Source organism: Desmodus rotundus, chromosome X (genome assembly GCF_022682495.2).
Source record: "Desmodus rotundus isolate HL8 chromosome X, HLdesRot8A.1, whole genome shotgun sequence".
NCBI classification, from domain to species: Eukaryota; Metazoa; Chordata; class Mammalia; order Chiroptera; family Phyllostomidae; genus Desmodus; species Desmodus rotundus.
The window spans coordinates 25,223,928-25,237,189 of NC_071400.1; the positions used below are offsets into that span (position 1 = coordinate 25,223,928).

The following is a 13,262-nucleotide window of genomic DNA, read 5'->3' on the forward strand; positions in this document are numbered from 1 at the left end:
ACCCCTTCTAACCAGCATTCCCCCCCCCCTTAGTTCATGTCCATGGGTCGTACATATAAGTTCTTTGGCATCTCCATTTCCTATACTATTCTTACCCTCCCCCTGTCTATTTTGTACCTGCCATTTATGCTTCTTATTCCCTGTACCTTTTCCCCATTCTCCTGTTCCCTCTTGATAACTGTCCATGTGATCTCCGTTTCTATGATTCTGTTCTTGTTCTGGTTGTTTGCTTAGTTTGTTTGTTTTTGTTTTAGGTTCAGTTGTTGATAGTTGTGAGTTTGTTGTCATTTTACTGTTCATATTTTTGATCATCTTCTTTTTCTTAGATAAGTCATTTCAACATTTCATATAATAAGGGCTTGGTGATGATGAACTCCTTTAACTTGGCCTTACCTGGGAAGCACTTTATCTGCCCTAGAAGGTTTCTTTTGATGGCCTAGATAATGTGACTGAGAATGACTTTCTCACTGTAAACTAATCTGTAGTGACAGACACTCAATGTCATTTGCGTCACTGATAGCTTTTTATGCAGGTTTTTAGGAACACCTCTCCTACTGAATCTAGCTTGTTTTCTCCTCATAAAGATGATATCCCATCATGAATATCATTTCATAGAAGTTGAATGGAGGAGGTGGTTGGTATTGGAAGTAAGCCATAACTCTCCAGAAACTTCCTTTACTTAGGCTCCATGCAGGTTGGCTCCATTTTGTTATGACTGCAGGGACAGAACAATGCCTGTAACTATGGTGTATGTTATGTGCCATGGAATTTGCTGTGAATTTGCTGCGGCCACCCTGTGAGTGAGTGACGTTCACAATGCCCTGTCCTGAACAGCCCTTCTCAGCTCCTGAAGACTCATGCCTATGGCATCTTTTATGGAGTCAATCCATCTCATATTTGTTCTTTCTCATTTCTTGTTACTTTCTATTTTCCTCAGGATTATTGTGTTTTCCGAAGAAACTTGCCTTCGCATGATGTGACTGAAGTAGGACAGCATCAGTTTCGCCATTTTTGATTCCAGCTATATTTCAGGGTTAATTTGTTCTAGGACCCAGTTATTCATCTTGCTGACAGTCCAGGTTATCTGTAGAGTCCTCCTCCACACCTTATTTATACAAATTAACAGTGATTCAGCGGAGAATTAAAGGCACACAACAAAGGAGCTTTCCCCTGTTACTTACTCAGCGAAGTATAATTTGGAAGGTTGCTATCACGCCTTAGATACGTGCTTACTTAGTCCAATGGAGCAAGTCCGTGAAGCAAGTGTCTACAATGTACTAGGTATTCTGTTAGGTACTCTGCCAGATCCAAAGCAATAATTTTGACATTTCAAGTGTTAACTTTATGTTCTTTAGATTTTAAGTGCAATGCAAATCCAGAGCAGAGAAACAGTGCAGACTGTAGTATTTCTGGATGCTTTTGTAGATTGAGACACTGGGGCTTGAGGAAACTACAATGTGGAGAGAGTGAGCAGAGGAGTGAAAACAATTCCATTTGGATAGAATGATATAATCAAAAGCTCAGACTTTATTTCGTAAGCAATAAAAATTATTTGATGATTTTAAGACATGATAAAGTGGTATAGTAGTTCCCCCTTATCCACGGGGGATACGTTCAAGAGCCCAGTGGGTGACTGAAACCACAGATAGCACCAAACCCTGCATAAACTATGTGTTTTCCCACACAGCTGAACCTTAAAGAACATGGGGGTTTAGGGACACTTGACCTCTGTGCAGTTGAAAATCCATGTATAGCTTTTGACTCCCCCCAAACTTAACTACTAATAGCTTACTGCTGACTGGAAGCCTTACTGATAGCCCAAGCAGTCGATGAATACATATTTTGTATGTTACATACTGTGTTCTTACAATAAACTAAGCTAGAGAAAAGAGCATGTCATCCAGGGAATCATAAGAAAGAGAAAATACACTTGCAGTATTTATTGAAAAAAACCTGCATGTAAGCGGACCCACTCAGTTCAAACCCTTGTTGTTCAGGGATCAGTTAAGAGACAGATCTTTATAAAGTTTGTTTATAAAGTTTATTTTATAAATTAGTCACTGTAAGAGATTAACAACAAAACTAATAACAAAATAGAACAATTATAACGATATACTGGAATAAAAGGTATGCTGATGTGGTCTCTAAAATTTTTCATTGTACTGTACTCATCCTTCTTGAGATGATCTGAGATGATACAATGTCTGCATGATTGAATGAAGTGAGGTGAATGAAGTAGGCATTATGACGTAGTGTTAGGGGACCATTGACCTGTCATTTGTCAGAACGGGGATCATCTGCTTTGGTGATCCTGGATCGTTAAGCCATAATGCCATCGATGGCTGGTGAAACTCAATATGTTCCAACTGAGGTTGACTGCGGGTAACGGAAACCATAGAAAGCAAAACCTCAGATAAGCGGGGGTTATTATGGGAGAGACTGAAAGTGGCTTGAGAGGGTGGGGGTATATCATTTGGAAGAGTATTACAGTAAGTGATAACATTACTTAAATAAATGGCCTGTTCAGGCTTTGTGTACACACATGACTAAAATCAGTCACAGAACTAGTTGTTTTGAAATTAACTGACTTGGAACTGTTGTGAAAACAACTAGTGTGATTGCATTCAGTCGTTTCTCTCTAAATCAGCTCATTGTTAGAGAAGCACTATGTGTTAATGACACGCAGAAAAAATATCACTTAAGCTTGTTGTTTCATGGCTCATAGGCAAACCAGCTTGTAGATTACCTCAAAATTTGGCTTTTCAGTTTGAAGTTTCAGTGCGGTGTTGATAGAGCCTTGTAAGAGCTGCATAGATATTGGCAGGCTGTGCTAAGATCTGTTAGAATTACTAGGTGTTAAAAAACAGACAAGTTATCACCCATAGCAAAATAAATCTTTGAGAAAGAAGTGACAAAAACCCATATGGTGTACTTATTTTATTTTTTATTTATATTTATTCTTTAAATACAGCTGACACACGATATGATATTAGTTTCAGGTGCACAACATAGTGATCAGCCATTATATGAAGTGATGACCCTGATAAGTCTAGTACTATATGCTATACTTATTACATTATTTTCAGTAATTTAGAATTTACTAACTTAAAATTAAAGTTCACAGAATAGAGAATGGAATAGAAGACAAAAGTGACCAAAAGGCACTTTATTGTATATACCACATTTTTCAGACTATAAGACTCACTTCCCTTGCCCCCCATTTTGGTAGGAAAATGGGGGTGCGTCTTATAGTCTGAATGTAGCTTACCTGGCTTGATACAGGATTTCTGCTTTAAAGGGTGTTATCAAATATTTTACCACATTTTTTGCTTCAAAATTTTTTTCCCTATTTTCCTCCTCTAAAACCTAGGTGTGTCTTATGGTCTGAAAAAATAGGGTATCATGTTTAAAATTGTCTATACTGAAGAATATGCTATTTTTAGGAAATAGGCTTTTCTGAAGAAGCATTCACATATTCCAAAGGGTTAGTACAAGACTAAACATTTAGTAGAGGTCAGGAATATTTCCTTTTAAAAAAAAATTGATTCCAGAGAGAGGGGAAGGGAGGGAGAAAGAGACGGAGAGAAACATTGATGTAAGAGAGAAACATCATGCGTCAGCTGGTTGCCCCCTGCACATGGCCCTCCTGGGGACCGAACCCATAACCTAGTTGTATGCCCTCACCAGGTATCAAACATACGACCTTTCAGTTTGTGGGACTATGTTCAACCAACTAAGGTACACTGGCCAGGGCAATTTTTTAAACACTTATCTTCTCAGTTCTGATTGTCATTTTAAACTTATTTTTCCTGAAGGAATGAGCACCAACCGCTCTATCTTTGATGCTATTCTGGGACATCTTTATTTTTACTTCTCATAGTCAACCTAAATATAATAGTTATATCGGTCTCTCTTCAATGTTAGCTACTGATGCTTTCTAGGTAGCCATTACAATGGTGTAGTCAATGCTGAGCGAGTTATCTGGTTGTGACAACCTGTGGCAGACATTACTCACTGGCTGATGGCACCCACCCAAGGGTAAATGGGACATTATGAGGCAAGAAAGTCCCTTTGAGAAAAGAAGCACTTTCTCTGTGGCAGTTCTTGCCCAACAACCACCTACTGCCAACTACTGATTTCTTTTCAGCTTCCAATGTATAGCTATATCGGCGATACAGTATCCAGAGAGATTAGAGGTAGAAATACCATGTAAGAGGCTGTCAGCACAGCCTAGGAAAAGAGTCAATGGGGGTCTGAATTAAAGTAGTGGCACAGGGGATAGCGAAAGATGAATGTATGGTATAGAAATATGACAGTTGAATTTTTAAACTCTGGTATCTCTGGAAAGATGACATGTTAAGAGAGGGAAGATCAGAATGAACCCAAAGGTCCAATGTTGGGCCCCTGGGAGTGTGGGCACTAGTATATGTAATGGGACATTCAAGAAGTGGAGTAGATTTGTAATAGGGAGGGATGTTCCATTGTGGACTTACTGTCTTTGAGGTGTCCCGGGGGGTGCTAGTTCACCGACTGTTGATCCTGTAATATTGGGGTTAGGTGAGAGGTTGGAGTAGGAGATGTACGTATGGGAATCCTCAGTATCCTCAGAATTTATTTAATTGCAGCTGTGGTAATGGACACAATTACCAATGGAGATAATGTGGAGATTCAATGAAACAAAATGAAATGAAATGAGGAAAATACCTGAGGTGCTGGTAAAGGGAGAGTAGCCAGCGTAAGAGTTAGTGAAGAGACAGAGTTAGAATGAGAACCATGATAATGTTAATGTTTTGGAGTCTAAAAGAAAAAACACAGAATCAAGAGGTGTGAGGGTGGTCAGCCCTATCAAATATTGCAGAAAAGTTGAAGAAACTGGAGATTGAACAAAGAAAGGCACTTGGATTTGGTACATGGGTGATCTTTTTTTTTTTTTAAAGGAACAATTTCAGTTGAGTGTGAAGAGGAGATACCAGATTACAATGCGTTACTGAGGAAGTAGAAATAGGAATTATATGCCATGTCACACATCATCAGTGATAGGAACTATAGTGGTAAAGTAAAAGGAAATGTGAAAATTGCCTTAGGTTTATGGATTTAACTGTGACAGTGCACAAACACTTCATTAGGTGGTGTCCTCAGTCCATACGCTTGTCCCAAATTAATCCAGTATATAGCACTGTGATATTCTGTCAACAGACATTATCATTTTCACAGCCAAAATAGGGAGCAAGAGAGGTAAAGTAGCCATTTCTCTTACTGAGTCCTTTTCCAAGTTCCTCTGGGTCTCACAGTGTCTGGCACATAGTAGGCACTCCCCAACTGTTGATTTAATTGAATTGAATGCCTTGAGAATATCTTAACACACTAACACACGGATTGTGTTAGGGAAAAAATTACCAAATAAAAGCTTTTCCACTGGTCAGGGTCCGTAAACTTCACGTCTTTGGGGAGAGAAGAAATTGGTATTTTAATTCCTCAGTCACAGTGTTTGGTACTGGGCTTGTGGTGAAATGCCCCTGATTTCTTTGTTTTTCAAAGCAATTTTCATTACTAAGGACTTCATGTATATTAGCGAATGATCTTAATGGAAACTTCTTGTAACCTAAAACACATACACATGCCCCCCACAGAGTCTTAAACTCTATTGTGAAATGAAGGATTTTCTGTCTGGAACTGAGAATGACGTAGAGTTTGGTTTCATTAAACATTTGTTGTGATTTTGCAGATAAAACATTGCTAACATTCCTTCATCTGATTGGTTTATTATCCAGACTTAAGAATCTGCATCAAATCTACTTAACCTGGTTATTATGATTAGAACAAGCTGTTAACTTACAAATTCTAAACTTTTTTAGTGCATATGCTTCATACCACAAATGTTTTTGCATGTTTTTCTATCATATTAAGATTTTTACATCAGATTACATACAAGGAAGAACTTTCTGGGAGACCTGTTTAACACTAAAAGTAATGGAGAAAGACAGTGAAACTAAGAAAATTATGTGTTAATTTTCTAAAAGCCTATTAATGGTTTAAATAATTAAAAAGTCTATTAGTGATTTAAATAATTCTCTCTCTCATAATAGGGTACAGAGGTAGGTGGTCAGATAGGGTTGATGGCTTTGGTAACTCTTATCTTTCAACGGTTAGCCACCTCAGGTCATTTTGGTTTAAGATGGAGTATAAAATAAAAAGCTTTATTTTGGATGTTCTTGCGTATAATTTGGAAAAAAAACACAATCCAGAGAGACTTTAACAATAAAGAGATTCATTATCTCACATAACAAGAACTCTGAAGATAGGATTGGTCCTTCTGTGGCACAAAGACATCATTTTATTTCCTGTTTTTCATCCACAGTGTGTAGGGGAGTTTGTTTCTCATAATATAAATATGGCTGCGACAGTTCCAGGCACCATTCTCATACAACAATGCAGAAAGGGACACAAAAGAGAATTATTTGTTTCTTGTAATTCTATGTGCTAAGAAATCTTTCTCAATCTTTTACCTCAAGAAACCTTTCCCTTTTGACCAAACACCGGATTGGTCAAAATTGGGTCACCTGAGTCTTCTTTAGTCAAAGAGAATTGCATCAACATAATCCACTTACATTGATCAATATTGACACTATGTGATTAAGTCTGGGTCTGGATCCAGGCTTGCAGTTTTAGGTGGGATTAGGGCTAGGGCTGGGCATAGACATTTTTTAAAGCACTTTTATAGAGATACAAGTTACATACCATAAAATTCACACATTTAGTGCGTACAATTCAATGGCTTTTGATCTCTTCACAGAATTGTGCAGTCATTACTGAAGTTAATTTTAAACATCTTCACCACCCCTAAAGGAAATCCCATACCCTTTAAATAGTCACTCTCTATTCTCCTTTCTCCCCAGCTCCTAGCAACCAACCACTAATCTACTTTCTGTCTCTGGATTTGTCTATTCTGGAAATTTCATATGATGGAATCATACATTGTGTTGCCTTTTATGACTGGTTTCTTTCACTTAGCATAACGTTTTCAAAGTTCATCCATGTTGTAGCATGTATTCACACACCATTCCTTGTTATGGCTTTATAGATATTCCATTTTATGGGAATACCACATTTTGTTTATTGATTAATCAGTTGATGGACAATTGCGTTGTTTCTATCTTTTGGCTATTGTGAAAATGTTGCTATGAACATTTGTGTACAAGTATTTGTGGAAACATATGTTTTCACATGTTGTAGGTATATCCCTGATAGTGGAATTGCTGGGTCATATCAAAACCCATTGCTGAACTTTTTGAGGAATTGTCAAACTCTTTTCCACAATGTTTGAACAATTTGCCACAATTTCTCCACATTCTCTACAATATTTGTAATTATCTGTCTTTTTAAATTATATTTATCCTGGTGGGTATGAAGTAGCATTTCATGGTGGTTTTGGCCAAGTGGAGGATCAATGATACCTGAACAAATCTGGGATCATGTTATTGAGAATGTAGAGGGAACTGGCTGTTACAGGCCAGGCATGGATTTTGATCACAAATCAATAAAAAATAAGTTTTTTCATTTTATATTTTTATTGTTGTACAGTTATAGTTGTCCCACCTTTCCCTCTGTTGCTCTCCCCTGCCCCATCCCCCACTCCCACAGTCAATCCCCCACATTGTGTGTGCCCGTGAGTCCTGTATTCGTGTTCCTTTGCTTGTCCCTTCCCCTTCTTTCCCCGTTATCCCCCTCCCCCTTCCCCTCTAGTCACTGTCACTTTGTCCTTTATTTCCAAGTCTCTGGTTCTGTTTTGCTCATTTGTTTGTTTTGTTGATTAGGTTCCACTTATAGGTGAGATCATGTGGTATTTATCTTTCACCGCCTGGCTTATTTCACTTAGCATAATGCTCTCCAGTTCCATCCATGCTGTCATGAAGGGTAGGAGCTCTTTCTTTCTTTCTGTTGCATAGTATTCCATTGTGTAAATGTACCACAGTTTTTTGACCCACTCATTCACTTATGGGCACTTAGGCTGTTTCCAACACTTTGCACAGCTGTAAATTGTGCTGCTATGAACATTGGGGTTCATAGGTTCTTTTGGATTGGTGTTTCAGGATTCTTGGGGTATATAATACCAGCAGTGGAATCACTGGGTAAAAGGGCAGTTCCATTTTTAGTTTTCTGAGGAAATTCCATACTGTTTTCCACAGTGGCCTCACCAGTCTGCATTCCCAGCAACAGTGCACTAGGGTTCCCTTTTCTCTGCGTCCTCTGCAACACTTGTTGTTTTTGATTTAAAAATAAGTTCTCATTTATTTATTTATTTATTTTATTTTTTATCTTTTGTTTTTTTTAATTTCTAAATTATTTTATAAAAACAAATTCTTATTTAAACTAATTTGATAACCTTATTTATTTTACATTAACTTACATATGATATGTTTTGAATTCTCAGAATTTCTCAGTTACTAATTCAAGAAAAATTCAGTATAATAAGCAAGTGTATCTGGGTATCGTTAATTCTGTAACTAAAATACTTCATGAAAAATGCATCTCTTCAAATTCATTCGGGCTGGTGTATTAATTACCTCAATAGATGATATTCATAATACACTAGTTAATCAATTCTCAGAAGACCGCAACATCTGCCGAGCCCACTTCTCCCAGGACTGGGAGTTGAGTTTGGTAAAGAATGGCAAGGAGTAAAAATTTTTGAAGAAACAATCATGGGCCTAAGAAGGCTTATTTAGGAGATAGGTGTGTGAGTCTTATAGATCCAGGCCCAAGCTAAATTCAGTGTGAGAGTTTTAAGGGGCTAGTGTGTGAAGTTAAGGGGCCGAAAACCAAGAGAGTCCACAGCTTCCTTCTTATGAGTAGCAACCATATGCCCATAGCTTTGTGTGGATCTCCCCGATCATTGGTGGGTCATGGTACCCAACTTATTTTTTTTGACTGCACTCAGTTTCCTACTGGTTAGTTGTGACATTTTTGCGTCTCATAATCTCACCTCTTCATGTGTTCATGAACCGTTTCTGCCTTTGTTTTCCTACACAGCTTGGATATCTGGAAGCTGACTCTAAGCCTCCTTATTTAAATAAGCACATTTATTTGTGATCAGATACTGCTATTTTCCTATTCAACAATCATTTTGTCTTCCTGTTGTTAACATAGTATCAGATTGTTCAGTTATCCTAGAATCCTGGAGTCATCATATTTGATATTTTATACGTGAAATGGAACTTAGAAGTCATTTAATCCTCATTTTCTAACTTTGGGAACTGCATTCAAGCCTATATCCTGCAGTTGGGCCTGGCACCTCAAGCACTTACCTCTATTAGTACTTATGTCCACAAATACACGCCGGTTCCTTCACACCAGTCTGAGCATCAGTGTGGGTGATTTTGCTTGTTAATGCCATTTGGGCCCTTATTCTCTCTTGGGAACCTATTAAATCAGAGTCTCTGGGAATAGAACCCAAAATTGGTACTTTACGAGCTCCCAGGGGTGATTAAAATGTGCATCTAGTGCTAAGAGCTGCTGGCTAGTCTAACTTTCCCAAAAATTGCTTTGAGAAATATGGATGTTAATGCCATAAAGGGCTATGCTCGGGTACAACCCTACATTTTTCTGGTGGATACCACATACCCAACTATGACCATCCATGTTCCAAAATGCACCTTGATACCCCCGGAAAAGACCATCTTGACTGGACAGGACCATAATTGATTCAGTTTGGTGTGTTTCATGATTTAAAAATATATATATTTATTATCTATGTCAGGATATAGGGAAGAACACATCCAAAAAATATTCCTTCCCCTCGATAAATTTGATGACTGTATTTTTGGTTTAGGGATGTGTGTCTCAGAAAGCTCATTTCTTCACATTAGTGTGAGGTATACATTCGGTTTAAAAGGTGTGTTTTAGGAATGCTGAAGCGTATTGAATATTCTTTTACCTTTTGTCAGTGAGTGAGTTTGTTCAAATCCTGACACTCTCCCCCTGATTTTTAAGATTATTGCTCAGTTATATGTTCAAGTGAAGGTTTCTGGCGTATATACCGTATTTAGGCATTTTTTGGTTATGTTCTGTGAATTGTACCGTAATTAAACTCTGAATAACATATGGTAGTATTTTCATACCTTGGTTTTGGACTCCTTTCACTTTAGAAATGCATTCCGAACATGGCCATCCGCATTGAATTCATAATGCAAAGTTATTTGGAAATCACGGCATGTTAGTTTGTTCACACCAAATAGACTTGTTGGGAGGTCAGCCATTCTTGGAAATTGCTCCCAGAGAAACCAATCATCATCAAGTTTTATTACATGTGCATGGTGCAAAGTGCTCCAAAATCTATAATAACAACAGAAACATGGTACCAGTTGAGGGATGCAAAAGCATATGTAATGTATAAATGTCTTATCTGCATGCACTCTTGTTCTGAGTACTTGGACTGTGACCTGCTGCTGACACTTCTATTTTCAAGCTGTATTGCATATTGGGCGATTTCTACAACCAGCTAGTTAAACAGAAGCAGAAATTTGTCCCAGAGCTTCTCATATAAGGCAGATAGCCTATGCCCTACATGTATGACTATGGAGCCATTTTCTAAGTGGTTTAGCAAAAATTTAGATTAGCTACACCAGCAGCTCTCAACTCTGCCTGCATGTTAGGATCACTAGGGAGAGGTAAAAAAAAAAAAAATGGCACCCAGTCTCTATTTTCACAGATTCTGATTTAATTGGTCTGGAGGAGGGCCCAGGCATCAGTATTTTTTAAGTCTCTAGGTGATTCAAACATGCAACCACAGTTGAGAATGACTGGGTTTGTTTATGCCTTGTGAGGATAGGCCAGTGTCTGACCCCAAGCAATTCCATAAATACTTGTTTCACGCAGAGTTAGCAGCAGTGCAGTTGGTAGAAAGCTGAACATTTAGATTTGTTTTTTCAAGCAGTCAAATGGCAACATTTGCTAAATGTTTTGAGTATAGGTGTACCTTGTTTTATTGCACTCTGCTTTATTGTGCCTCACAGGTGTCGTGTATCTTACAAATTGAAGACAAGACCCTCCACCAGCAGAAAGATTAGACTCGCTTTATCCTGTGGTCTGGAACCGAACCCACAAGACCGCTGAGGTATGCCTGCAATAAGAGAGCTGAGTGCGGTTACAAAGAATATGCTCTCACAAAAGCCCTCATTGGGGGAATTTCTTAACTAATGGTCAGTTATGCCTGTGTTTTGCCTACAATACAAAGGTGTCAAAAACAGAAATACATTTAGCCCCTGACCTCAGGGTGTTTGTAATCTACAGACTCTACTAATTTCCCATGTTCCCCTTACTGTGTGGTTTCCTTCCTGCTCTTAATTCCCGTTGATGTGGACAAATTCTACATCAGGTGGGTCTGCTTTTTCCTTACATAAAAATATGAAGAGGAGGAAAGCAAAAATATGTTGAATAAACAGCAAGATATCTCTGTGGAATTATTAAATTTGTATTTATTGATTTTAGAGAGAGGAAGTGGGGGGGGAGAGAGGACATTGATTTTTGTTGTTCCACTTATTTATGCATTGGTTGATTCTTGTATGTGCCCTTACTGGGGATCCAACCTGCAATCTTGGCTATTCGGACTATGCCCTAACCAACTGTGCTACCTGGCCAGGGCTCTCTGGAATTTTCAAGATCATTTCCAAGTCTGTTAGCGCAGTAATGTCTCAGTTAATACTCTTGCTGTCACTTCCTGCTTTGAGATCTAGTTTACTCTTAATTGCATCTCAAACTTTTCCAAGACAAAAGTTTTCAAACTAGTTGTGTCACTTAAACTTTGTCATAGTTCCATGACTTCGGAGTCTTATCCCAAACCCAAGGGTTATGACTCCAATTTAAATATGTAAATTTAGGAAATGTAATGCCAGTGCCCTTTCTTTTTAGTGTAGATTGGCTCTGAAAGCTGGCAAAGCTGGGACTTGATAATTACTTTGGCCTATAGTAAATCTAGTTGGGTCGTGAATCAGGTAACATTTAACTAATTGATTGTATTTTCTTTTTATTAATTCCATGTTTGCAATTGAGTTATGTACGAAGCAGTAAAAACATCCCGCTGTTCCTTGAATATGGTATTATGTTTTATCACACAGTGTCTTAAGGATACTAATATTTAAGGAGATGACAGGAGGATTAAAAGGCAGCTTTAGTTTATGGAAGAAATAGCTCTCAACAGTAGTCGATACAACATACGTGTAGTGAAGATGACAATCAACTGATCTATTAAGCATGGAGACAGATGTCTTGTGTAAAAGATTTCTGTGTTATTGCTGGGAGACGTGCGTGTGTATTATTCATCTCTACTCAGGCACCACATTCAAACCCCTTCAAGTGATTCTTTTGAAGCACTTTTGTGCTGAATTTCTGTCTGTGAATTTGTGTGCCTTACATTTAACACCCGATTTGACTTTTTGCAAGCACAGTAGTGAAGTAGGGTAGAAACAAAGGTCAAAAAACAGCTTCATCTGAAAATTCCAGCTTTATGTAGATACAGTTGATATAAGAGGACTCCAGTGAGTTAGTGCTTTGTGAAAATGAGAGTTCTGCAATGTTAGAGGGGATTATTATACATATGCTTGGCATTAAAACACCCTCTGTTTTGCTGCTTAGTAAATTTTCTCTAATTACCCATCAAGAAGAAGAAAAAAGATAGAAATAACTTTCAGTTCTCTTTTAGTAATATCACCTGAGGAATTTAAGCCAGGTTAGCCTTTTTGGGGAGTGGGATGAAGTCAGGATATTAATTCGCTTTACATCTAAAAGAGGAAAAGACTTTTTTCTTAAAAGGATGAACTAGTGCAGTAAGTGATATTATGGAAATTATGTTTGAATAGAATTCCCTCCCCCTAAGAGCATTTTAACAGTTGAAACTGATAGAGACAAGCCAACGTGTCTTACCTTTTCTGTGTTAAAAGAGAAGACTTGGTGGCAATCCTCCTTAAGCACCAAATTTCCTTGATTTTAGTTCTTTCTTGGGGGAAACAAAAGAGTTTCCCTCAAGCTTTTCTCCTGACAGATTTTTACTCTAAGTAGTAACTGAATTACTAAGACATTTCCTCCAGTGAGAAAACTGAAGTTGGGAGACTATAGCCTTATGATTGCATTTTCATTTGAGACTCTCCTTGCTCAGGAAGGAATTGTTTCTTTGGGATTTTTAGACACACTTCCAGTCTTTACATTATCACTCACTTAATTGTTCTCTACTCCTTTTCTTTGCTCCCTTTTTTCAAGCAAGTCTTTCA

General features: G+C 38.0%; 1 protein-coding gene across 1 annotated transcript in view; it reads left to right on the plus strand.

Moving 5' to 3' along the window:
- TENM1 (teneurin transmembrane protein 1) overlaps window positions 1–13,262 on the plus strand; it is an 854,561-nt gene that overhangs the window by 40,494 nt on the left and 800,805 nt on the right. The window contains exon 3 of the mRNA XM_053917142.1: window positions 11,013–11,113. The gene's annotated coding sequence lies outside the window, so the exon portion shown is untranslated. The remainder of the gene's footprint in view (window positions 1–11,012; window positions 11,114–13,262) is intronic.